Source organism: Chiroxiphia lanceolata (genome assembly GCF_009829145.1).
Source record: "Chiroxiphia lanceolata isolate bChiLan1 chromosome W unlocalized genomic scaffold, bChiLan1.pri scaffold_44_arrow_ctg1, whole genome shotgun sequence".
Taxonomy (NCBI): Eukaryota; Metazoa; Chordata; class Aves; order Passeriformes; family Pipridae; genus Chiroxiphia; species Chiroxiphia lanceolata.
In genome coordinates this window covers 232,022-256,260 of record NW_022476500.1, presented here as the reverse complement: position 1 = coordinate 256,260, position 24,239 = coordinate 232,022, and the positions used below count along the sequence as shown (strand labels likewise).

General features: G+C 50.8%; 1 long non-coding RNA gene and 1 pseudogene across 1 annotated transcript; both read left to right on the top strand.

Moving 5' to 3' along the window:
• LOC116781380 overlaps positions 1–24,239 on the top strand; it is a 332,906-nt pseudogene that overhangs the window by 94,474 nt on the left and 214,193 nt on the right.
• Positions 8,083–8,873, top strand: LOC116781403. Its single transcript, XR_004354858.1, has 3 exons — positions 8,083–8,129; positions 8,384–8,517; positions 8,727–8,873. It is a non-coding gene; the product is annotated as an uncharacterized LOC116781403 (long non-coding RNA).

Genomic DNA, 24,239 nt, shown 5'->3' with positions numbered 1-24,239 from the left:
AGAAGGCTGTGAAGGGACAGACTGGGCGCAGGCCCTGAGGGGCAGGGTGGAGGGAAAGGGCCCCAGGACTTGGGGGGGGACAGAGGCCATAAGCAGCCCGCAGGCAGCCACCTCCTTCCCTGCCAGCCGGTTGCTCTGGTGCTTTCCCAAGGCATCTCCCAGCGCTGTGGCAGAAGCCCTGGAGGCCAGGCCTCAGCAGCAGGGTGGGCACACCCCCAAGGTGGCCAGGCTGGCCTGGCTGGGGACAAGGACGGCAAGAGGGCCCTGCCGGGGCACGTCTGCCGGGTGCTGCCAGCCAGGGGCAGTGGCACAGGCAGGGCTGGCGGCCAGCCCGGGCCCCCGCAGCTGCCCAGGCCACGGGGCTGTGGCCGACACCCCCCTGAGCCAGAGCTCTGGGCCCGCAGAGCTGCTGCCACCACGGGCAGGGCGCTGGGCTCCTCGGGCAGGCCTGCGCACTCGCTGCTGCCCAAGCGGCTCCGCGCCCCACAGACAACAGCACCAGAGGCTGCCCAGGAGCAGCAGCACCCACAACGCCTGGGCCTCCTCACCCAGGCACCCACACCCGCCAGGACACCAAAAGTGGGCAGACTGTGGACACAATTGCACCCGTTTTGGCAAAAGGCTTCAGGGCAAGTGGTCACCACAGCTTTCCAGTGACTCTCCAGCCTCACAGCAACCCTTGGCAGCTTCAGCTGTAGCCTGACATCCTGACTGACTTCAACGGCCCTGCTTGAGGCTGGATGCGCCTTCCACACTCAGGTCTCCCCAGCCAGTGCCACTGGGGGCATCCTTAGAGACTCTGCTGGGACACCAGCCTCGGGCTGCAGCTGCTCAACCTCTCCTCCACGCAGGCATCTTGAAAACACGGGCATGGGCTTCTAAACTCTACATTCAGCACTTGAGGGCAACCAAGGAAGAAGCAGCAGAAGCTGAAGTAAAGCAGGGCCTCATGTGGCAGAGCTTCAGGGATGGAGGGAAAGAAGCACTGTGGTGTCTGCTTGTGCTGGTTTAAAGGTAAACCAGCAGGGGAAATGAACTCAACTCAAAAGAGAGATTATAAGTCAGAATAACAATTTAATAAAATAACACAATAAGTACAATTATACAGACAAACAATTGGTTTTAACCCACAAACCCCAAATATATAACCCAGCACCCTGGGGCATGAACAGAGTGGTGTTCTTTGGGCCCCCCTGAGTCCAAAGTAAAAGGAGAGGGAAAAACCTGTTGGTGAGAGTGCTGTTGCAGTCTGGTCAAGAGTGGTGGTTGCAGTCCAGTCGAGAGTAGTGGACTGCAGTCTGGCTGAGAGCGGTGATCTGCAGTCTGGTCAAGAGCAGTGGCCTGCAGTCTGGTTGAGAGCAGTGAGCTGCAGTCTGGCTGAGAGCGGTGAGCTGCAGTCCTCCTCTGGATCCAACGAGTGGTGAAAAGGTTCAGAAACTCCAAGTTTATACATTCTCCAGTTCAGGCAGGAATGCTCAGTCCTTCCCTCAGAGCGGGGAATTCCATAAAAGGGTATGAGGACAGGAACATCTTCCTATTTCGCAGGCCTCTACTGATAACAGTTTCTGGGAAATGTCATGAAAGGCTATAGAATACACAGGTTTGGGCTACACCCATCCAGTGATGAATCGGTCCCTGCTGTTCTAACTAGGACAGACACCAGAACAATCACCTACACAGGATGTGCTGCACAGGTTTTTGTCCACATAATCTTTCTTAGAGCAGAGTTTTCCCTCCTCACCATCATGTGCTACGACCGCTACGTTGCCATCTGCAAACCCCTGCACTACGGGACCCTCCTGGGCAGCAGAGCTTGTGCCCACATGGCAGCAGCTGCCTGGGCCACTGGCTTTCTCATTGCTCTGCTGCACACAACCAATACATTTTCCCTGTCCCTGTGCCAGGGCAATGCCCTGGGCCAGTTCTTCTGTGAAATTCCACAGATCCTCAAGCTCTCCTGCTCAGGCACATACCTGAGGGAAATTGGGCTTCTTGCTTTTAGTGCTTTTCCTTTTTTGGGTTGCTTAATTTTCATTGTTTTCTCCTATGTGCAGATCTTCAGGGCTGTGCTGAGGATCCCCTCTCAGCAGGGACGGCACAAAGCCTTTTCCACCTGCCTCCCTCACGTGGCTGTGGTCTCCCTGTTTGTCAGCACTGCCACATTTGCCTACCTGAAGCCCCCCTGCATCTCCTCCCCATCCCTGGATCTGGCCCTGTCAGTTCTGTACTCAGTGGTGCCTCCAGCACTGAACCCCCTCATCTACAGCCTCAGGAACCAGTCTAAGATAGTCACAGTCATATGTTTTACCAAGGCCTGTATTGGCAGAACACAGGGCAATGGATTTAAACTGGAATAGCGGAGATTTATATTGGATAAAATGAAGAAATATTTACCAGTGGGGCTGGCAAGAACTGCAACAGGTTCTCAGAGAGGTGGATGTCCCATGCCTGCATTTGTCCAAGGTCAGGGACTTGAAGCAACCTCAATTAGTGAAGATGTCACTCTCCATGTCCAGGAGTTTGGACCACATGAGCTTTTATCTCCCTTCCAAGCCAAACCATTCTGTGATTTTTTTGAGTTTAATATCCCAAACTCCTTCTCCAAAGAATCTCTATTGCTAGAATATGAATTACCATGTTTTTGGAGAAGCCATTCTAAGCCCAAAGGTAACAAATTAATTCCAAGGAAGTTCCAAGGTATCTGTATGAAACTTTAACCAGGTGGGTCAATGTCAGAACCTTTCAGGGTGACCTTGCAGCTGAGGATGGGGGATTTGGCCTCGGGCTCTGAGACTCATGATGGGCAGCCAGAAAGGGGATTTGGGGACTGGGCAAGGCTTGTCATGGGATGTCTAGGAAAGAACCAAAGCAAGGGTAGGATCCCAGTGGTTTCTAGAGGAACAAGCATGAAAAAACAGAGAGCAAAGAGTATGAAAAAGCTGGTCATGTTAAACAGGAGGCTGGTCAAGACACATCCCTGGCTGTGCCCTGCAAGTGATCCCCACAGCCTGTCCCCTTTTCTTAAGAACTCCATTGCCAAGAAGTTTCTGTGGGGAGGGACCTCTCTGCTCCTGGCACAGATTGTGGCCCAAGTTCCAGCCACTGCAGCGGGAGCCACAAATAGTCAGGTCTTGTGTTCTTGGGGGGCCAGACTCTGCACAGACGGGGGGTGTGTGTTGGAAGCACAAAAGAGTGAAACAAATGCAAAGCTGAAGACACAATGTACCCTGACTTTGTCCCTAAGTGGGGAATGAGAATTGGACCCAACATATGCAGGGACAGATGGAGGGGTTTGTCCCCCTGGCCCTGCCCAGAAGGGACACCTTTCAGGAAGGGTTGTGGCCTTGGCTGTGCTGAGGGTTGAGCCGGGCAATGCAGCTTGGGATTGCAGTGGCACTGTCAGGGCTCTGCAGAGCTCCTGGCAGTTCATGCATTTGCCCCCAGCAATGCCAGAGAGCTACAGGGGTTGCAGTCAATCACTTGTGCTCTTTGTGACCCCGACTGACTCTGCTGAATGGGAGTAGGCCTGTAGTTCCCAGACTGTTCCTGCATCCAGGGTCGGGCCTGCAGTGACGTTTCTGCAGTATTCAATTGGTGCAGTGGCAGGATGGCCATGGATCCATTCCTGCAGAAACACAATGGTGCTCCATCCCAGGCAGGGATAGAATGGGCCCACAAATGTTGGAAGGATAACAAGCAGGGAGTTTTGGCACTTAAGGAACCTCAACAAAGGAACCTTATGGGAACAAAGGGACCCCGAGACAGTGCCAAAACTCAGGGAGACAAGGGAACCCCAGGACATTGTGGAATCTCATGGAATCCAGGGGCCATTGGAATACACTGGGGCCTCCTGGAACCAAAGGGAACATGGGACACTGCAGAACCTCATGGAATCAAAAGGACCCCGGGACTTTGTGGAACCTCAGGGAATCAAGGGGCCAGTGTGACATCACAGAACCTTTTGGAACCAAAGGGAACCAATAAGACACTGTGGAATCTCATGGAATCAAGGGTCCATTGCGACCTTGTGGAACCTCACAGAATGAAGGGGTCATTATGATTCTGCAAGGCCTTCTGGAGTCAAAGGGACCATTGTGACACTGTGGAACCTCATGGAATCAAGGGTCCATTGTGACACTGGGGAAAATGATGGAATCAGTGGGCCATTGTCACAGTACAGGGCCTTATGGAGACAAAGAACAGTGGGAAACAGTGCAACCTCATGGAATCAAGGAGCCATTGTCACACTGTGGAGCCTCAAAGAATAAGGGATCCAATCTTTGCCTCAGATTTTGTCAACAAATTGAATTTAAGGAATTAGAGAAGTGGGATTGAACCACTTTTGTCCCACAGGTTTTAATGATTGGCCAAATGGAAATATTTATATAAAATTAATAATTTATTTTTACAAATGATCAGACCAAAGATCTTAATCAGAATTGTTTACTAGACAGTATAAAGGCTAAATCTACTAGTAGTACAGATAGGGTAGTGCACTATATTGAAGCAATTATTGAAACAATTCTATCAAAACTAGCCAAAAGAAATAATTATTACGTAGAGATCTGATGTAACTCACCAGACCAACGGTCGTGGGGAGATTTCTTTTGTTCAACCTTGAGGAGTGTCCTTGGAGGGCATCTCCACACAAGGCAGGAATCTCCACACATCTACCCCAAGAAGGGCTGTGTTAGAACAACCTGCCTGGATGAAAGGGGACTGGACTTCTCTAGGATGAAGTGCTTGACTGCTCCTCACAAATGGACAGGCCAGTGAGCAGCTTCTCTGTCCCATCCAACTTCCAAAAGCAGGATGTGTGTTTGGAGTTGGGTGAACCAGGCTGGTTTGAGCATCATTCAACACCAAAGCCATTCCCATGGTGCCACCGTTAACTCTCAGATCTCACAGACAGTTTGCATGAGAGCTGGCACTGTTGGCATTGTCTGATGGGATTTTAGACCTTATCAGGGTAGACCCCCCTGCCACCCGGGTCAAGAGGTTGGCTGTGAAAGTCCATCCTGAAGATGCACAGGGAGCCAAGAGCTGGGCTCCTGAGTGACATCCAACAATGGACAGGGGGATGGGACTGACCAGATGAAAGTGTCTTAAACAGATCTGACCACTCCTTGGGCCTGGCCATTCACACAGATGTTTACCCAGATGCTGCAGAATGTGTTTGTGGGGATAGGGATAAAGTCTGATGGATTCTCAGACATAAAGGATTCTAATTTTCGTATCTATTCAGACTGAATTAGGAGGTGCCCAGGGTCACTATCAAATGGAGATTGCTGATATCAATGTAAAAACAGGAAAAAAGTAAACAGGCCACAAAAAAGACATCTTTTCTCATGGTTTTATTAATACAATATATTGACTTGGAATACGCTTCTGAGATCTGTCTAATTAACCATGAAAGAATTGAAGACTTACAAGTAAATTATTCCCAGGGGCTTGTCTGGTTAAGATGCCATCAGTGAGAAGAGAGTGTGGAGGAATGAGCAGACAAGGAGACCGTCCCTGGGGGCTGGGGAAGCAGGAACTCAGAGTTATGGGTGGCAAAAGGACTGTGGGATGTAGAGTATTAGTTCGTTTGAATACTTGCCCAGAATAAAGACAAGTACAACAGACATTCAAATGTTACCAAAAAAAAAAAAAAATCAACCTTTTATTGCAGTAAGAATAAAAAAACTACTAGCAAAGATAATCAAAAGCTAAAAAAGAATACAGGAAAACCTACTTTATCTGTTGGCATTCATACAATACTACAGACAGCTTTTATTATAGTATTAACTAGTAAAAAGGGAATTAAAGGGATATCAAAAAAGGATATAAAACATTTGCTTTCTCGGTTGCTTCCTATCAATAAACTGTGCTTACCCACACAGACAGGCCAGGGCTGCCAGGATCTGCAGCAGCTGGTCGGTGCCCGTGCTTAGCGGGCGTCCCCGAGGAGCAACACAGTCTCCATGGCAGGACGAGTATCGCTCACCCCAGCAGTCCTGACACCCCATTTTATCAGCTCCACATTACACTACGTAGGGCCAGGACGCAGTATAAGGTGATGCCTGAGTGGCAGCCAAACCCCGCCTGTTCATAACCTGAGAGCAACAGTCTGTGCATGCCCTGCTGTAGGGCAAGGGGCCAGCTACCCCTGCCCACATCATGTTCCTCTCACCATCATTGTCTTTCTCACCCCTATGTATGACCTCTCCCACTGTGTTTCAAGGGTATCTGTGTCCACCTTGCAGTATGGGGCCAAGCCAAGGAGGAACTCAGCTCTGATGATGGGGGACATCTCGTTGACTTGCTAAAACACACAATGGACCTTTCAGTTAACTTGTGCCATAAAGTTACATTGTACAATACTCTGGTTGGTTTCACATCCTAATATAATTTCTTTCTCACGCCTCTATGCTCCATTGATCATCTAATTCAAAAGTACCCCCCTTACAGCATTGCAGCTCCACGTTACTTGATTTAATGAAGGTGTTGCTTGAGAATGTATTGCTTGATTTAATGAAGGTATTGCTTGATCTAATGAAGACAGGTTCTTTGTTTATCTTGAGACCATTGAAAGTTGTCCATCCTGGATTTACGTTTGGCTGGAATTCTGGAACTGATACCTTTAACCCAATGCTGGTGTTGCAAACATCCTGGCTGTATGATTTTTTACTTTCAGCTGCAAGCAAGCTTTTCCAGGTAAGAACACATTTCTCTTTCTAACAAAATTCTGGGAATTCTTCCCAACATCTCATCTAAACCTCCCTCTTTTATGTTAAACCCACTACCTCTTGTGCTGTCCCTCTCTGGAGTGTTGGTGTCTGGTGCTGGAATGTGGCAACATGAAATGCAAACAATGTGTTCTCTTGAACTGAGTTTGGATTCTGAGCTGTGGCACAGTGACCTTGACTTGGAATTCCAGGGTGGTTTGGGCGGCATTCCTGCTTTAGGGGGAAGCTTTCCTGGAGGAGCAATTTGCTTAAATGTAAAATGAACCAAGGACAATTTTTGAGAGCTTTGCGTTTAGATTTCATTAGTCTGAAGTAGTAGAATAAATGGTCTTGTGTGTACTTGTCTGTTTAGAATCATGGACTGGTTTGGGCTGGAAGGGACCTTAAAGGTCTTCTCATTCCACCCCCAGCCATGGGCAGGGACACCTTCCACTAGAGCAGGTTGATCCAACCTGTCCTTGGACACTTGCAGGGATCCAGGGGCAGCCACAGCTTCTCTGAGAATTCCATGCCTGCCCCTCCCCACCCTCCCAGGGAAGGATTTCTTCCCAGTCTCCCATCTAACCCTGCCCTCTTTCAGTTGAAAACCATTGCCCCTTGTCCTGTCCCTCCAGGCCCATATCAAAAGTCCCTCTCCCTCCTTTTCATAAGCCCCCTTCCCTGGTGGGGTGTCTTCAGCTCCTCTCACGACCTGTGTGTGCCTGTATCTATCTTGTATCCGTGTGTATTTATAGACAGGATATATTTTAATACATTTCTATCCATACATTTATACCTAGATATTTATACACTGTAAATATTAATGCACACCTGTCTACACAATGATGTTAACTTTGTGTCCAGACCTACCCCTTCCCCTCTGTAACCTTTTTGGGGGGTTTATTCCTTGGGATTTCCAGGGTCTCAGTTTCAATGGAGCGGATCTTTCCCACCTGGATCTTTGCTGCATCAACTTCAAGGTGGCCAATCTGAGCCGCTGCAACCTGGCCCGTGCCAACCTGTGCTGTGCCAGCCTGGAGAGGGCTGACCTGTCAGGCTCTGTGCTGGATGGAAGAGCTGCTGCAGCTTGGGAGGGCTGGGCTTGTGTTAACAGAGAGGAGCTGGAACAAACAGAGCGGTGTAAAACATCGAGTTCTTAAATATATTCTAGAGTTGTTCTGGTTCCCAAAGCTTTTACGCTTCCTCCCAGTAATGATTTAATGCGATTGACTCCCAAAGCAGAAATTAAAACTGTCTTCTTGATTGTCTTTGGTGTTGTTCTTCCAGCTCTCACTGACTCCTGTCTGTGCCAGTGTGCCAACCTGCCAGGGGGGAAGATGCTGTGCTCCAACGCAGAGGGAGTGTCCCTGAAAGGCTGCAACTCTGAGGACCCATCAGGCCTTCAAGATAATCTGGAAGGTAAGAAGTTTTGCCTTGTGAATCTGTGCCAACTGAAGCCTGTGTTTGTCCATTTCCATGGCCCAGAAAAGGTCCAGCTGGGGTTTGTCCAAGCCTGAGAAGGGCCCACAGGGGCTGCCCTGAGTCTGTGACCATCTCAGCCCGAAATGCCCTTGTCCTCCTCCAATTCACACAGCTCTGAGGCAGCACCAGTGTGGAGCTGCTGTGTTCCTGACTGTTTTTCCTCACAGAACTCCCTTCTGTGTGTGTTCCAGGTGCCAACCTGAAAGGAGTGGCCATGGAGGGCAGTCAGATGACAGGAATTAACCTCTGAGTTGCAACGCTGAGAAACGCCAAACTAAAGAACTGTAACCTCAGGGGAGCAACGTTGGCAGGAACTGATTTGGAAGTGAGTTAGGATTCATTTTCCATCCTATTCCCTTCTCTCCTATAGTCAGCTGGTAATTTGGGGGATTGTTGGCTTTTGGCTGACCTCTCCAGCTTCAGACTCCAATGGAGTTCAGGTAAATTGACTTCCAGTAAAGCTTTGAAGAGAGTTCTGGGTGCATTCCATTGACACTTCTTTTTCTTTTCCCCTTCCCAGTTGGGACCTATCAGGTTGTGACCTCCAGGAAGCCAATTTGAGGGGCTCTGATGTGAAAGGAGCCATCTTTGAAGAGATGCTGACCCCCCTGCACATGTCCCAGAGCATCAGATAGGGAAGAGAAGACGTCAAAGAGGAAGAAATCCAAACATTTGTCGTGACTTTCTGAGTTAGACTCCCCTTCCTGAGTTAGAAGGGATGGTTATTAGACAACTTCCATTTGCAGTAGTGCCTAAGCAGAATCTTTCTGATCACTTTGGAGGAGGGAATTTTTGTTTCTGAGGTGGAAAGAGAGAGTTTCTCCCTTTGTGAAGAGAGTGAGGAAGTGGGCTGGTTGTGAAACCAGAAAGTGGGGCTGGTTTGGGGGGGAGGGTTCAAGACTTTCCTTGTTTAGCATTGCCTGACTTTGGAATGCATTTTAATGTCTAAAGCACAATATATGCAATTCTATTTGTTAAGTCTGTAGCTGCAATATGAATAGAAAATGTTATCTCTGTAAAGTATCAAAGAAAGTTGAGGTTTCCAGGTAGACAAGTGTCTTTACAGTCAGTGTCTTCATTCCTTCAGGGTGTTAATGCCAGGGGTAGTCACACAGTGCCCACGAGATGTGTTCAGGTCTCTCCTGGGGTGAAAACAGTGGGGAACTGTCCTCAAAGGTCCTAAATTGCTGTGGAGTAGTTGGAGTGCAGGGTTAGAGCAGCTTTATCCCCTCAAATGTGCAGAGGAAGCTGCTGCCCCTGCAGGGACCTGCCCAGAGCTAAGAGTGAGTTCCCCCTGGGAGATCCCTGGGCAGAAATGGGCTGTCTTAGTTAATGCTCTCCAAAGGGGTGTGAAATTGCACTCTCAATCCCAGCTGGGAAGAAACATTCCCCTGCTTCCACATGTCCTGACCACTCCAGACTGCAGTTCCTGTAGCTTTTTGATTCTTTGTTGGGAATTCAATGTACAGAGGAAAACACAGAAGTGTCCCCAAAGCAGAGAGAAGCTCTGGGGTCACAGCACCTGCTCCCCCCTCTTCTCATCCCTTCAGGAGATGAAGAAATGGCCCTCAACGTTTCCCCTCAGTGTACTCTGCAAATCCTCCTTGAAAGCATGGGCATAATCCCATTTGCCAGTCAGATCCTCTTTGGGCTGCGTAAAGTGGCTGTAAAAGCATCTTGCCTGGGGCCAAGTGCCCCTTGCACACTTGCTTCACCTGTGGAAAAAAGCAGGGAAAGCTGTTTTTTGTGTGGGCACCCTTCACATCGCAGTGTTTGTGATCTTGGTAATCCTCACAAACCTGGAAGAATGCCAGATTATCTGTTGTCTTAAGATTTGTACCTGGAGATTGTTTTGATCTGTGTTTAAATCTTCCTTGAAAATACAACTGATACAAAACAATGTAAAAAGAATAAAAAAGAAAAAGAAGAAAAAAAGCCAATATGAAGAAAAAAAGGCAGGAAAAAGAGAAAAAGGAGAAAAAAGAGGAAAAAAAGAGAGAAAAAACAGGAAAAATGAGACAAATAATAAAAAAGAAAGAAAAAAAGAAAAAAGAAAAAAATAAAAAAGAAAAAGAGAAAGAAAAAAGGGGAAATGGAAAGAAAAAAAGAAAGAGAAAAGAGAAGAAAAAAAATACAGAAAAACAATAAAACCAAAAAAGTATTATCGTCACTCCGCTCACGTGCAAAGGACCACTATTATCCGCCAGGGACTACAACTGCCGTACTGCCCCGCGCGGCGCGCAGGCGCGAAGGCGGGCGTACGGGGACGCGGCCGCGCACTCATTGGCTGCGGCGGTGTTCTCGAAACGCGATGCGCGCGCAGAACGCCGTGTTGGCTGCCGGGAATTGGTGATGGCGGCGGGTCCTGCCTTTGTCTGTGAGGCCTGGCGGGGGGTGCGGGAGAGCGGGGTCTGGGGATCCCCTCGGGGGCTGCGGGGAGCGCGGCTGTGGGTGGAAAGGCTGGAGGGCTCGGGAGGGTTCTGCGGGGGGGGGTCGAGTGTTCCCAGGGGTCAGAGCGCAGGGCCTTGGAACCGTCTCGGGGGCCGCGGGGCCCGGGAAGCCTCCCAAGAACCCTAATGGGTGATTCGATTGCCGAGAAAGTCCCTCGGAAAAAAAAATCAAAACCACCCAACGAAAAAAAGTCGAACCCTAAAAAAAGGAAAAGTGAGAAAAAGGTGAAGGAAAAACTGCAAGGGCCAGGATGATTTGATTGCTTTGCTTCAGTTTTTCCTTGGTCTCCTCCTTCTCAGATTTTCTGCTCTCTTCCTTTACAGAAAGCTCTTCTGCTGTTCTGTGGTTTTGGGGTCCCTAGGGGGTCCCTGAGGAGGTTTTGGGGGGTCTCTCAAGGGATTTAGTGTCTGGAGGGGACTGAAGGAGGGGGGGTTGACGGTCCCTGAATGGGTTTGGGAATCCTTGAGGGAGTTTTGGAGTCTCCGAGGGAATTGGAAGGTCCCAGGGGGGCTTTTGGGGGGGGTCTTTGAAGCAGTTTTGTGGGTTTCTAGTGTGATTTTGGGAGTCCCAGATGGTTTTGAGGGTCCGTGAGGGGGTTTTGGGGGTCTCTGAAAGGGCCTGGGGATCCCAGGTGGGTTTTGCGGGTCACTGAGAGGGTTTAGGGGGTCCTAGGGGTGGATGAGGTCTCTGAGGGGATTTGTGGGGTCCTTGAGGAGGTTTGTATGGGTCCAGAGGTGGATTTCTGAGGGAATTTCAGGGGGTTTGAGGGGATTTTTTGGGTCTCTGTGTCGGCAGACCGACCCCAGGGAAAGGGGATCCCAATGCCTGTCCCGAACCCCAGAGACCCCCAAACTCAGCACACAGAAACCGCACAGGAAGGGGGGGCCGAATGTCCCCTAAAGCCCAGCAGTGGGGTTCAGGGGGTCCCCCAGCCCTCAGGGGAGGGGTCCTGGGGGTGCCCCCCAAAGTGCGGGGAGGAGATGTACCACATCTAGATAAGGGGATCCCAGTGCCCCCAATATATCCCAGTAACCTCCCAGTGACCCTCAGTACAGCCCAGTAACCCCCTCAGTGACCAGCCAGTGTGTCCCAGTGACCTCCCACTGCCCCCCAGTATGACCCATTGATGCTCCAGTGAGCACCCAGTAACGCCCAGTATGGCCACCCCCAGTAACCTGCCAGTGTCCCCCTGTGTGTCCTGGTAATCCCCCAGTAACTCCCCAGTCCCTCCCAGTGTCCTTCAGTAACCTCCCAGTCTCTCCCAGTGCCCCCGGTTCCCCCCAGTGTGTCCCAGTATCCCCCAGTAATCACCTAGTGCCCCACAAAGCCCCCCAGCTGTCCCCAACGTGTCCCCAGATGCCCTTGGCCTTTCTGTGAAGGGGGGGGGGACGTTTTTGTGGTCAGAGGGTCCAGGGGGGGCTCCTGGGGTGAGATGGAGGGTTGGGGACATCAGGGATGGGGTTTGGGGACAGTGGGGTGGAGTATGGGGGCAGTGGAATTGGGGGTGTCAAGGGGGGAATTGGAAACCCCATAAGGGTCTTGGGGACATGAGGGGGGGCTCAGGACTGACCTGCTTTGTAGGGAAGCCCCTCCTCTCCCCCTCTAGGCCCCATTAACCCCCTCAAATATCCCCCAACCCCCCTTTTTTTCCGTTAATCTCCTCCCCACCAGATACCTTTGACCCCCCAATGCCCACAAGACCCTTTTAACTCCCCCAAATGCACCAAAGCCCCCAAACCCCCCCAAATCCCCATCCAAACCCTCCAGATCCCTCCAAATCTCTCCCAGCTCCTCCTTCAAATCCCTCCCAACCCCCCGCAAAGAGGGATCACCCGGCACCCTGGGACAGGAACACAGTGGCTGTACTGGGGGCACTGGGCTGTACTGGGAGAGCATGAGGGGGGGGGCTCAGGTGTCCCATGACAACGTGGCCCAGCTCCAGGAGAGATGTGGGGAGCAGTGACAAGGTACTGGTCCGTCTTGGTCTCTCCTGGTTTGTACCCCCACTCTCCAAATCCCCTCCCCAGCTCCCCCAGGACCCTCCTGGACCCCAAAGCCCCCCAGGCCCCCCCAGGCCCCTGACCTGGTCTTGCTGCCCCTTGAGCATCTGCAGCTGCTGCAGAACCAGGCATTTCATCAGCAAATGTGCAGGTGACACCAAGCTGGGGGTGTGTTGATGTGCTGGAAGGCAGGAGGGCTCTGCAGAGGGACCTGGCCAAGCTGGATCCATGGGCTGATTCCAGGGGGATGAGGTTCAAGCAGGCCAAGGGCCGGGTCCTGCCCTTTGGCCACAAGAAGCCCTGTCAGCCCCCCGGGCTGGGGCCAGAGTGTCTGGAGAGCAGGCAGGCAGAAAGGGAGCTGGGAGTGTGGATGGACAGGAAGCTGAAGAGGAGGCAGAGTGTGGCCAGGTGGCCAAGAGGGCCAATGGCTGGTGACCTGTGTGAGGAAGAGTGTGTCAGCAGGAGCAGGGAAGTGATTGTTGGTCTGGACTGAGTGCTGGTGAGGCCACCCCTGGAGTGCTGTGTCCAGCTCTGGGCCCCTGAGTTGAGGAAGGCCCTGGAGGGGCTGGAGCAGGTGCAGAGAAGAACAGCGAGGCTGGGGAAGGGAGCGGAGCACAAGTGGTGTGAGGAGAGGCTGAGGGAGCTGGGGGTGTTGAGGCTGGAGAAGAGGAGGCTCAGGGGAGACCTCCTGACTGTCTGCAAGTCCCTGCCAGGAGGTTGTAGCCAGGTGGGGGTGGGGCTGTTCTGCCAGGAAGCAGCAGTAGGACAAGAGGGCTGGGTCTTGTGCTGTACCAGGGGAGGTTTAGGTTGAATATTAGGAAGGAATTTTTTGCCAAGAGAGTAATGAGGCCTTGGAATGGGCTGGGCAGAGAGGGGGTGGAGTCAGTGTCCCTGGAGGTGTTGAAGGTGAGAGTGGATGTGGCCTCAGTGCCATGGTGTGGGAAGCACGGCGGGGTTGGATCAAGGGTTGGACTTGATGATCTCAGAGGTCTTTTCCAATGTGACTGATTCTGTGATTCTGTGATTGCCATTCCTATGGCAGCACATGCTTGAGGCTCTATCCCCAGGGTGATAGAGATGTCTGTCCATATCTATCGCCAAGGTTAGTCTGTAAATGTGTGGTGTTAGAAAAGCAGGCTAAGTTGTGGGCTGGTTGTAGAAGGAGAAAGAAGCCCAGAGGCCAGTGCAAGCAGGCAGCCCTGGGCTTGCACATGATGTCCCCTCCCTGCAGGTTCCTGTCCTTGAGCCAGGCCCTGAGGTGAGGCTGAGAGTGGCACGGAGGTGAGGCCAGAGCTGTCCCTGAGGTGAGGCTGAGAATAAGTGCAAGGCAGAGGTGCTGCTGAGGAAGGAGAGCCCTGTGGTGGGAAAGAAGACAAAGCTGTGAGTGCCCATCCCTGAAGAGGTACTGTGTCCATCCCCTGTGTGCCAGGTGAGCTGGGGCTTTGCTGCAGAGCTGCAGGCACTGATTTGAGCGGCTGCAAGTGCTGAGATGGTGGGCACCCAGGAACACAAACTGTGCCTGGCCACGGAGACTGCAAGGAGGAGCAGAGACAGCGGTGGCAGTGTGGGGATCCAGGTTGTCCCTGTGCCTTCCCCTGCAGGCCCTGGCTGTCCCTGCTGGGCCCCTGTCCATCCCCATCAGGTCCCTGCCTGTCCCCCCCGTCCTGAGCTCCCCCCAGGAAGTGCCGTGGAGCTGAAGCTGCTGCCGTCCCCCCCCCTGCAGCCGCTGCCCCAGCCAAGGGAGCAGCAAAGACAGGACCAGGAGCAGAGGCAGCAGCAGGGGAGCCCTGGGGGGGCCGGGAAGGTCTTGTGTGGGTCAGGAAAGAGGCGCTGGGCGCGAGGCCGGGGCTGTGCTGAGCAGGCCCAGCCCTCACATCCCCCCAGCCAACGCCGGCTGCCCGGGGGGCTTGGGAGGGACCCCCAGCCCATGTGCCCCACACTGAGCTGGCAGAGAGAGAGCCAAGGGACAGGGATGTGGGCAGGGCCCTAGGTGAGGGACAGGCAGGGCCATTGCAGGGCCATGGTGAGGGCACAGCCTGTGGCAGCAGAGCTGCCCAGGGCCAGGGGCAGCCGGGGGTGTTGTTACCAGGCACTGTTGGGGCCAAGCAGAGCACGAGGCCTCTTGCAGACCCCTGGAGCAGCCTCCCACTTGCCAGCCCCGCCCTGGTGGGGTGGCACTGTCCTCTCCCTACAAGACACTCCCCCAGAACTCTTCCGGGGTACCTTTTGTGTCTATTCCTGGTTGCTGATTCCTGCTGGGGACCTGAGGGAGCCTCTGCAATCCCATCCATCGGGCACAATCTCCTCTGCAGAGCTTGACTCACTGCAGACTTTGCAGGGAAATCTGTGCTGGCAGCCCGATTATGTCCCGACCCCCCGCACTCCCCCCACGTTATTTGGGATGAGTTCCCCCTTTCTGGGCACCCGCGAGATGGGGGGGTGATTGTTCTCCTGTTGTTGCTGTTGCTTGCTCCGCCCCTGTCACTGCCCTTCCTGCCGCTGTCGGGTGAGCGGAGCGGCCGCGATGGGAAAGGGGCGAGAGAAGCGACCCAGGAGCCTGAAATGGGGGAAGCGGAGAAGGGAAAGCCTGAACAGTGGGGACCTCTGGGATCCTCGGGACAACAGAGTGGAGAATTAGGACAAGGGGAATATCTGGGAACACTGCACTCTGAAGGCGAGAGTCAGAGGAGAAGGGGCCCTTTGGGACCCCCAACACTCTCAGCATCCCTAAGTGGGATCCCCAGCATCCCAGAGAGGGGAGACCTTCTGAACCCCAGAGGGGAGAGACCAGAGAGGGGGAACTTCTGGGAGAGATTTTTTGGGCTAATCTTGATGTTTTTCTGAATCTCGCATTTTTGCAGTTTGGGGGACAGGTGTCTTCTTGATATTTCTGTGTGGTTTTTTGCCTGAATCTCGGTGGTTTAGGTTTTCTGGTCTGAATCTTGGTGTTTGGAGGTTTTTATGGACACAGGATGCCCAGTGAGTTCTAGAGATGGACTTGGGCAGGAGGAACCCCCAAGCCAACTCACTCAGCCTTTGTTTTCCACCCCATCAGGATTTTTCCTTCCCAAAGCTTGGGCGGATGGAGGAGGAGGCTGCGAGGAAGAGGAAGATGCCTTGGGCCCCCCAGGCAGGTGAGGAGGAAGTCAGTGGCCCTTTGGGTGGGTGTTGTGCTGGCTCTGTCAGCCGAGCACGACCCCGGCTGCAGGACAACCCCGCTGCCGCCGCCGTCCTGCCGGGGCCGGAGTTGGGGGGATGTCCTTGGCCTTCCCTGTGGGCCGGAGGCAAATCCCCTCCCTGTCCTTCTTGCTTCTTGCCCCAGGCCCCGATGTGAGGACAGAGAGCGCGGAGGACAATTCCCCCCGGGAGACCCTGGTGGGAGAGGCCGTTTTGAAGGGCTCCCCGGCGCAGGAAGGCAGCGGGGAGGAAAAGGGCCGGAGATGCCCCCGCAGGAGGGTCTCCAAAGCCATCCCAGGGTGCTCTGAGGAGGAAAGAGCCAGCCTGTGCCAGGAAGGCAGTCGAAGTTTGAGGTGGCGCTCTGACCTGGTGGTCCCTGATCAGCCTCCCAGCAGGGATAAGCCCTTCAGGTGCTTGGAATGTGGGAAGAGCTTCAGGAAGAACTCCAACCTGATCCGACACCAGCACATCCACACGGGGGAACGTCCCTACCCGTGTGAGGAATGTGGGAAGAGCTTCAGTTACAACTCCTGCCTGATCCAGCACCAACGCATCCATACTGGGGAACGACCTACCTGTGTGGGGGAGTGTGGGAAGAGCTTCAGCTGTAGCTCCCACCTCCTCACCCACCAGCAGATCCACACTGGAGAACGACCCTACACGTGTAGGGAATGTGGGAAGAGCTTCAGCTTCAGCTCCAACCTCCGCACCCACAAGCGCATCCACACTGGGGAACGGCCTTATTCTTGTAGGAAATGTGGGAAGAGCTTCAACCGAAACTCCCACCTCCTCAACCACCAGCGCATCCACACTGGAGAACTGCCATACACGTGTGGGGAATGTGGAAAGAGCTTCAGGAAGAGCTCCCACCTCCTCACCCACCAGCACACGCACACTGGGAAACGGCCCTATGAGTGTGGGGAATGTGGGAAGAGTTTCAGGCAGCAATCCAACCTGATTCAGCACCAGCGCATCCATACTGGGGAACGACCCTATAAGTGTGGGGAATGTGGGAAGAGCTTCAGGCAGCAATCCAACTTCCTCACCCACCAGCACATCCACACTGGGGAGAGGCCCTACAAGTGCTTGGAATGTGGAAAGAGGTTTCAGACCAGCGGGAATCTCCTCCTGCATGAGCGGACGCACACGGATGAGAGGCCCTTCCGCTGCACCGACTGCGGGAAGGGCTTCAAGCGGAACTCCACCCTCATCACCCACCGGCACATCCACACCGGGGAGAGGCCCTACAAGTGTGGGGAGTGTGGGAAGAGCTTCACCCACAGGTCTGCCTTGACCTCACACCAACGGACCCACCAGTAAGAGGAGCCCTACCAGTGCCCCTACTGCGGGAAGAGCTTCGGCCACCCCGAATGAACCCCCTGATGCTGAGGCAACCCCTGGAGTCCAGTGACTGTCAGTCCATCCCTTTCCACCAGAAAGGGCCAGTCCCATTTCACAAGGGAAGCTTCTTACAACACAACCCTTTTTGGAGGTGTATATGGAGATTCCTGCCTTGGCTGGGGCCATCCCAAGGTCTCTTCTGGAGGCTGAGAACAGAGATCTCCTCACCAGCATTGGTCTGGGGGAGTTCCATCCATCTCTAATTAAGAATTACAAGTTACAGCTTGAGTAGAATTGCTTCAACAATTGCTTTAGTGTAGAGCACCATCCTATCTTATCCTGTACTCCTGGTAGTTTTACTGTTTGTATTGTGCAGTAAATAATTCTGATTAAGATCTTCTGTCTGATCATTTGTAACCCTAAATAAATTAATTTCTATCAATAGATCTGATTTGCCATCATTTAACCTGGAGGACAAAAATGATTCAGTTACACCTCTGTAATTCCTCTAAACTGAAAGTGTTGGCATAATGCAAGGCTGAGATTGGATCCCGCAGCCCCCAGCACCCCACAGGAAGTTGAGAGCTCAGGGGGCCCACCTCCCTTTGCTCACCACCCTGTGCCCAAAGACCCCTATGAGACCATCCGACCCACCAGACCACCCCCCCTTTTCCACCCTTCTCCCTGTTCCTCCCGTTTTTCCATTGTCCCCTTAATCCTCAATTTCCCCTTGAAACAGTTTTGGGGTCCCAACCCCCACTTTTTTCCCCCTCTCCTGTGGGTGCTGAAGGAGAAAATGAGGTTGCACACACAGAGTTCCATTTTGGGACTTGTCCACCCATCTTTCCGGTGTCCCCCTTTCATTGGGGTTCCTTTGGAAACAGCACCTGGGGTTTGTCTTTTAGTTCACCGGAATTCCCAGCATGGCCCCAAAGCAGTGCCCTGATCCCACACATTCCCCTCCCCTCATGTGCTGGCTGTGTTCAGCCACCAGAGAAAAACACAGGCTGCCATGCAGAGCATTCCAAGTGGTTTCCACTTTGGCAAACAGCACTCTCTTGATGGAAAACCCCAGTCAAGGCCAAAACACTCCTTTTCGATCCTGATTAACTGAATGCAGCTGCTGCTGCCTTAACTTATTCCCACAAAACTTCTCAGGGTTCCTTTGGTTCCAGGAGGCCCCACCTATCACAATGGCCCCAGGATTCCATGAGCTTCCACAGTCTCCAAAGGTTCCTTTAGTTCCATGAGGCCCTGCAGTCCCAAAATGCCCTTTGGATTCTCAGAGATTTCCCATTGTCCCAGGGTGCTTCAGAAGGAACTGCAGTGGGACAGTGGCCCCTTGGTTCTGTGAGCTCTGCAGTGTTCCAGGGATCCTTGGGTTCCAGGAGAGCCTGCAGTTTCACAAGGACCACTGGAATCCAGGAGGTTCTGCAGGGTCCCAATGGCCCCTGGATTCTGGGAGGTTCAGAAATATCTCCGGGCTCCCTTGGTTCCAGGAGGACACACATGTCAGCAGGAACCCTTGGTTCCAGGTAGTTTGACAGTGTCCTAGAATCCCTTTGATTTCATGAGGCCCTGGATTGTCCCAATGGACTCCTGATTCCATCAACCCCCTCAATGTCCCAATGGTCCCTTGGTTCCATGAGTTTCTGCAGTGTCTCAGAGTTCCTTTTTTTCCATGTGGACCTGCAGTGTCACAATGGGCCCTGAATTACAAAAGTTTTGCCAGGGTGACAGTGGTCCCTTGATTCCATGAGATTGCCCAGTGTCTCAGGGCTCCTTTGGCTCCAGAAGACCCTGCAGTGTCACAATGGTCCTTAATTCCATGAGTTTCCACCATGTCCTTGCTGGAACATCCATGGTTGTAATGCTGCCCCATCTGTCGCCGGGACAGAGAGATTTCTCTGAAAAATTTTTTCCTGCACTCTGTAGGCCTTGATTGCCATGGAAGTGTCAAGCGTGTATTGTTTATACTTATAGACTGTGTGAAAATATGTGATGCTTATACTTGTTAGCTGTGTGTCTAATTATAAGGTTTGAGAACATAATATGTTTATAGAAAGAAAACCTTGAGAAACTGAAGATAATGAAACACCTGCAAATTTAGTAAAACCCTAAAAGCAGATTAATTAGAAAGAGGCTTCTATGCCAAGGATGATTTCTTATCGTGTGGACAGAACAACAGGTCCAATGAACTGGAGACATGAGACGCTGTGCACAGACTGAGCTATCCAATCATCTTATTATGAACATGTACCCTGAGCAAACTAACTGTATAAAAGTTAACTGATTTAAATAATAAATTGACATATGCCGACCATAATGGCCTGTGAGCATTATGTTCATGCCTCCCCGTTGATACCCATCTGCAGAGCTGCCTCCAGCTCTTGGATCTGGACAGGCTGGATCAATAATTTCAAGTGTCAGGGCCTGCCCTTGGGTCCCAACAACCCCCTGGAAAGCTCCAGGCTGGGGGCAGAGGGGCTGGAGAGCTGCTCAGCAGGAAGGGACTTGGGGGTGCTGCTTGACAGCAGCTGGATATGAGGCAGAGTGTGCCCAGGGGGGCAAGAAGGCCAAGGGCATCATGACCTTTGTGGAGAAGAGTGTGGCCAGCAGGAGCAGAGAACTGATTGCCCCTCTGTGCTGGGCACTGGGGAGGCCCCACCTCCTGTGTCCTCTGCTCCAGGGGCTGGAGCATGTCCAGAGAAGGGACCGGAGCTGGGGAAGGCTCTGGAAAACGTCTGCTGAGGGAACTGGGTTTGTTGAGTCTGGAGAGGGGGAGGCTCAGGGGGGACCTCATTGCTCTCTGCAATGACCTGAAAGGAGGTTTTATTGGGGTGGGGGTTGGTCTCTTCTGCCAAGGCTATAGTGAAAGGTTGTGAGGGAATGGCCCTAAATTGCTTTGGGTAAGGTCCATATTAGATATTAAAGAAACCTTTTTCCACTGAGAGAGTGTTCAGTCATTGGCACAAGTTGCCCAGGGAGGTGGTGGAGTCTCTGAAAGTGTTCAGGTGTGTGGTGGGTTGAGTTTGGCTGGACACCAGGTGCCCTCCCAGCTGCTCTATCACTCCCCTTCCCAGTGGAACAGGGGAGAGTAAGGTGGAAAAAAAAATTAGTGAGTTGAGATAAGGTAGTTTATTTAAAGCAAAAAGCAAAGTGATGCTTGTGTGCGCAGAAGCGAAAGACAGCAGGGTTTGTTCTCCACTTCTCATGAGCAGCCATGGTCGGTCACTCTCGAGGAGCTGTTATGTAATGGTGAGGGATTATATGATATCACAGGAGAGGTTTGATGTCCTGTGATGGATGTGATGGCATAGAGGAGATGTGATGTCACAGGAAGGATGTGATGCATATGATCAATGTGCCCTCATAGAGGAGCTGTGATTTCAGAGGGAGGATGTGATGTCACAGGGGAGATGTGATAGCACAGTGATGATATGATAGCACAGGAGAGATGTGATGTCATATGGTGGATGTGACTTCATTGAAGAGCCTTGATGTCACAAGTATGTGATGTCATAGGGGAGTTGTGATGTGATGGGGAGGTGTGATGTTACAGGGAGGATGTGCTGTCGTATGATGGATGCGACCTCATGGGAGATGTGATGTCACAGGGACAGATGTGATGTCATAGGGGAGGTGTGATGTCACAGGGTTGGACATGACATCACGGGGATGATCTGGTATCACAGGAGAGGTGTGATGTCATACAATGGATGTGACATCATAAGGGAGATGTGATGTCACAGGAAGGATGTGATGTGACAGGGGAGGATGTGATGTCACAGGGATGATATAATATCACAGGAGAGATCTGATGTCATATGACAGATGTGACATCATAGAGGAGATGTGATGTCACAGGGCAGGTGTTAAGTCACAGTTGAACACTGATGTCACAGTGGAGGACATGACGTGGAGGGGAGATGTGACATCACAGTGGAGCTGTGACATCATAGGGAAGATGTGATGTCACGGGGAGGATGTGATGTCACAGGGGAGGTGTTATATCATAGGAAGGATGTGATGTCACGGGGCGGTTTTGATGTCACGAGGATGATATCACAGAAGAGCTGTGATGTCATATGATTCATGTTATGTCAGCTGTAATGTCACAGGGGATGTGTGATGTCATAGGGGATGTGTGATGTCACAGGAAGGGTGTGATGTCATATGATGATTGTGACATACGGGAGGATGTGATATCACAGGGGAGCTGTGATGTCATATAGGAACTGTGACATCACGGGGAGGATGTGATGTCACAGGGATGATATGGTGTCTGGATGCTTGTCCCTCTCAACCTCCCCAAAGGAACTTTCTTGAATGTACCTTCTTACAGCTAATTTGAATGATTAGTTTAGATAATGCATCTCTTAGAGTAGATGCATTTCAATGAAATCGGAGCACATGTCTTTTGGGCTTTGGTGCAAGATTCAAACTCATTTTTTTCTTCCTCTTTGACTCAATTAAAAGCCATCTTAAAACATTCCCAATATATTGTGGGAGTGCAGGGCTGGAGGCATGTGAGATTGAGTGGACCCAGAGAAAGCACTAACATTCAGGAACATATCTGCTTCTCTGTCTCAATTAACAAACCCCAGAGTTTGACACATTGACTTCAGATTCCCACAGAAAAAGTAGCAGTGTGTATTCCCTCTGACACCCTAGAGCAAATAAAGATGCTGAGGTGTAAAAAGGAGCTCCAGCATGCTCTGGGTTATTTGCTTTTTAGAGAAAACATGTTCCAGACTTCTCCATTATTGCTACCCTAGTGGCAGCATGCCAGGTAAAAAAAGGAGTGGATAAATAGATAGTTCTTTCTTTTTAATAATGGGTGTGTAGTGGGCCAGATTTCCTCTTTTTGCAGGAACCTGCCAGCAGATGAGATCAAACTGAGTGAGAGCGATAAAGCTTTCAATTGCTGCAATGGGCAGAAGAGAGAACTGCCCCCACAACTGCTTCTGTTATCAGTTTACAAGTATCCCATGAGAAAACGAAGTAGCAACAGGACTGGAGAGTTGTACTGTTCTTTGCAGCGCTGGTTGTTTGCATGTGTTTGTGTTTTTTATCTTAATAACTTTGTGATATGCACGTCTGTGTGTATTTTTGTCTCAGTAGTTTTGCAATATGTAAAAGTTTACCACAGACATTGTGTTTGTGTCTCCTCTACTCCCAAAATTGCTTGTATGATCAGCTTATTAATATTTGTTGACTTATTTGTGTTTTTATCATGAGCAACTCACTGGTAAGATTGTGTAAGACAAACCATTTCATGTATTGCTAGTTTAATTTTTTGCCAAGTTTGTCTTTTTATTGAAAAACAAGTTGGCTTGGGAGAAACTTTTAGATATGTGTAATTCTGTCTCAATCAATTGAGAATCAAGAAACTCAATCAAATTTAGCCTGGGAGTTGATACAAGAATTTATGCATATTGGAATCATACAAATATGTATTAGATGCATTAACCCTCTGCCTCGGAAGGCATAAAATTTTACATTGGCTAAATTTCTCAAAATATTAACAATGAAACTAAATCTAGACAAAAGAAAGAAAGTGTTACCTGAAGAGAATACAAGAAAACCTTGTACCAACTCCCAGGTAACTCAATGTATTTGCATAAGAACTGATGTGTTATTTCAGGTCCAATTTCAAGACACATTGGCCCCTCTAACAGACACATTATTATAGAATCCCTCACACCCACCACGCATTAAAGGAAACCCTGATTACTGCCGGGGTGGAGACAGTGGCTAATGAAAATTAGATTTGTGTCAGTATTAATCTGATGTTTGTAACATTGTAATGTTAGGAAATTTGATTGTAGCTATTGGGATCCTGTTATGTCCCATATGCTTACTATTTTACTGTAAGGTTTGGGGTTTTTGGGGGAATTGAATTGCATTGGGAAAAGATTTGTGCTCTCTCTTTCCTTTTCTTTTCTTTTTTCTCCTTCTGTCCGCTACATGAAAGGCACCATCCACAAAGAAGATTCACAATGAATGACAAAAGGAGAGAAATTATTGAATGCATAAATCACGGGGTGGGTGTCAGAGACTGAAATGGTTCATGATTTGTGCATTCTAGGATTGCCAAGGGACTCTTGCAGGCTTTTGCAGGACTTATACATAAACCTCTGATAACCCATCACAGCCCATCCCCCCCTCTGCCAGTCTGAAAGGCAGGAAAACCCTTTTCCCAGGCCCCTCACGGGAACTCTGTACAGGCTCAGAAGATGTTGGGGTTCGTGGCATGGCCCGGGACACCATCCATGGATATAATAACTCATAACTTCTTGAAGTGTGGGGGCTTCCCTCCCCCACCCCCAACAGATCAAGGCCACCACTTCAACTGACAGACATGGAAGCTGCAACTCCCAAGTTCCATCTCTGGACCCTGTGGGCGGTGACTACAGACATCTTTCCACTCTCAGCTTTGCTTTCCCTTACTCTCCCTCACCCTTATCCCGTCTTTCTTTCTCTCCCTTATTCATTTTCCCTGAAGGTTCTCTTTATACCATATTACTGTAGATGAGAGATATAGATGATAACACCCCAAAATGGCAACATACCTGTTTACCTTTAAAACAAAACTGTTCTAAAATAAACCCTATATATATGTTTTTCAAACACTCATTATTCAGTGTCATTTCACTCTAATCCACCTCAAGGGATTTATTAATAAGAACCTGGCTTACCTTCCCCTTTCTGGGGTGGTGTACCAGGGTGAATTTATGCTGATACTTTTGGTCTGTGTTTGGTCCTGCCACCTGTGAAAGTTTTGCTCTTTCCCTGCCAAGTTATGGGGAAACAAGCACTGATAAACGGGAAAGTTGTCCTTGAAGAGAGCTTCTTGTATAAACTGTTTTAAGTGGTGTTGTATGATTGGCTAATTGTCCTCCAAGGTTGCTTGAAGGAGAATTTGAGAAGGAGAAGGATGAAGTAGCACCCCCAAACTCAATTAAGACAGATCCCCAAAGCATACTGCGCATGCATGAGGGGATTTCTGAAGTTCTCATGCGTGCGCAGAAGAGATGCACTGACATAACCGGGAGGTGGGACTGAGGGCCTCTGG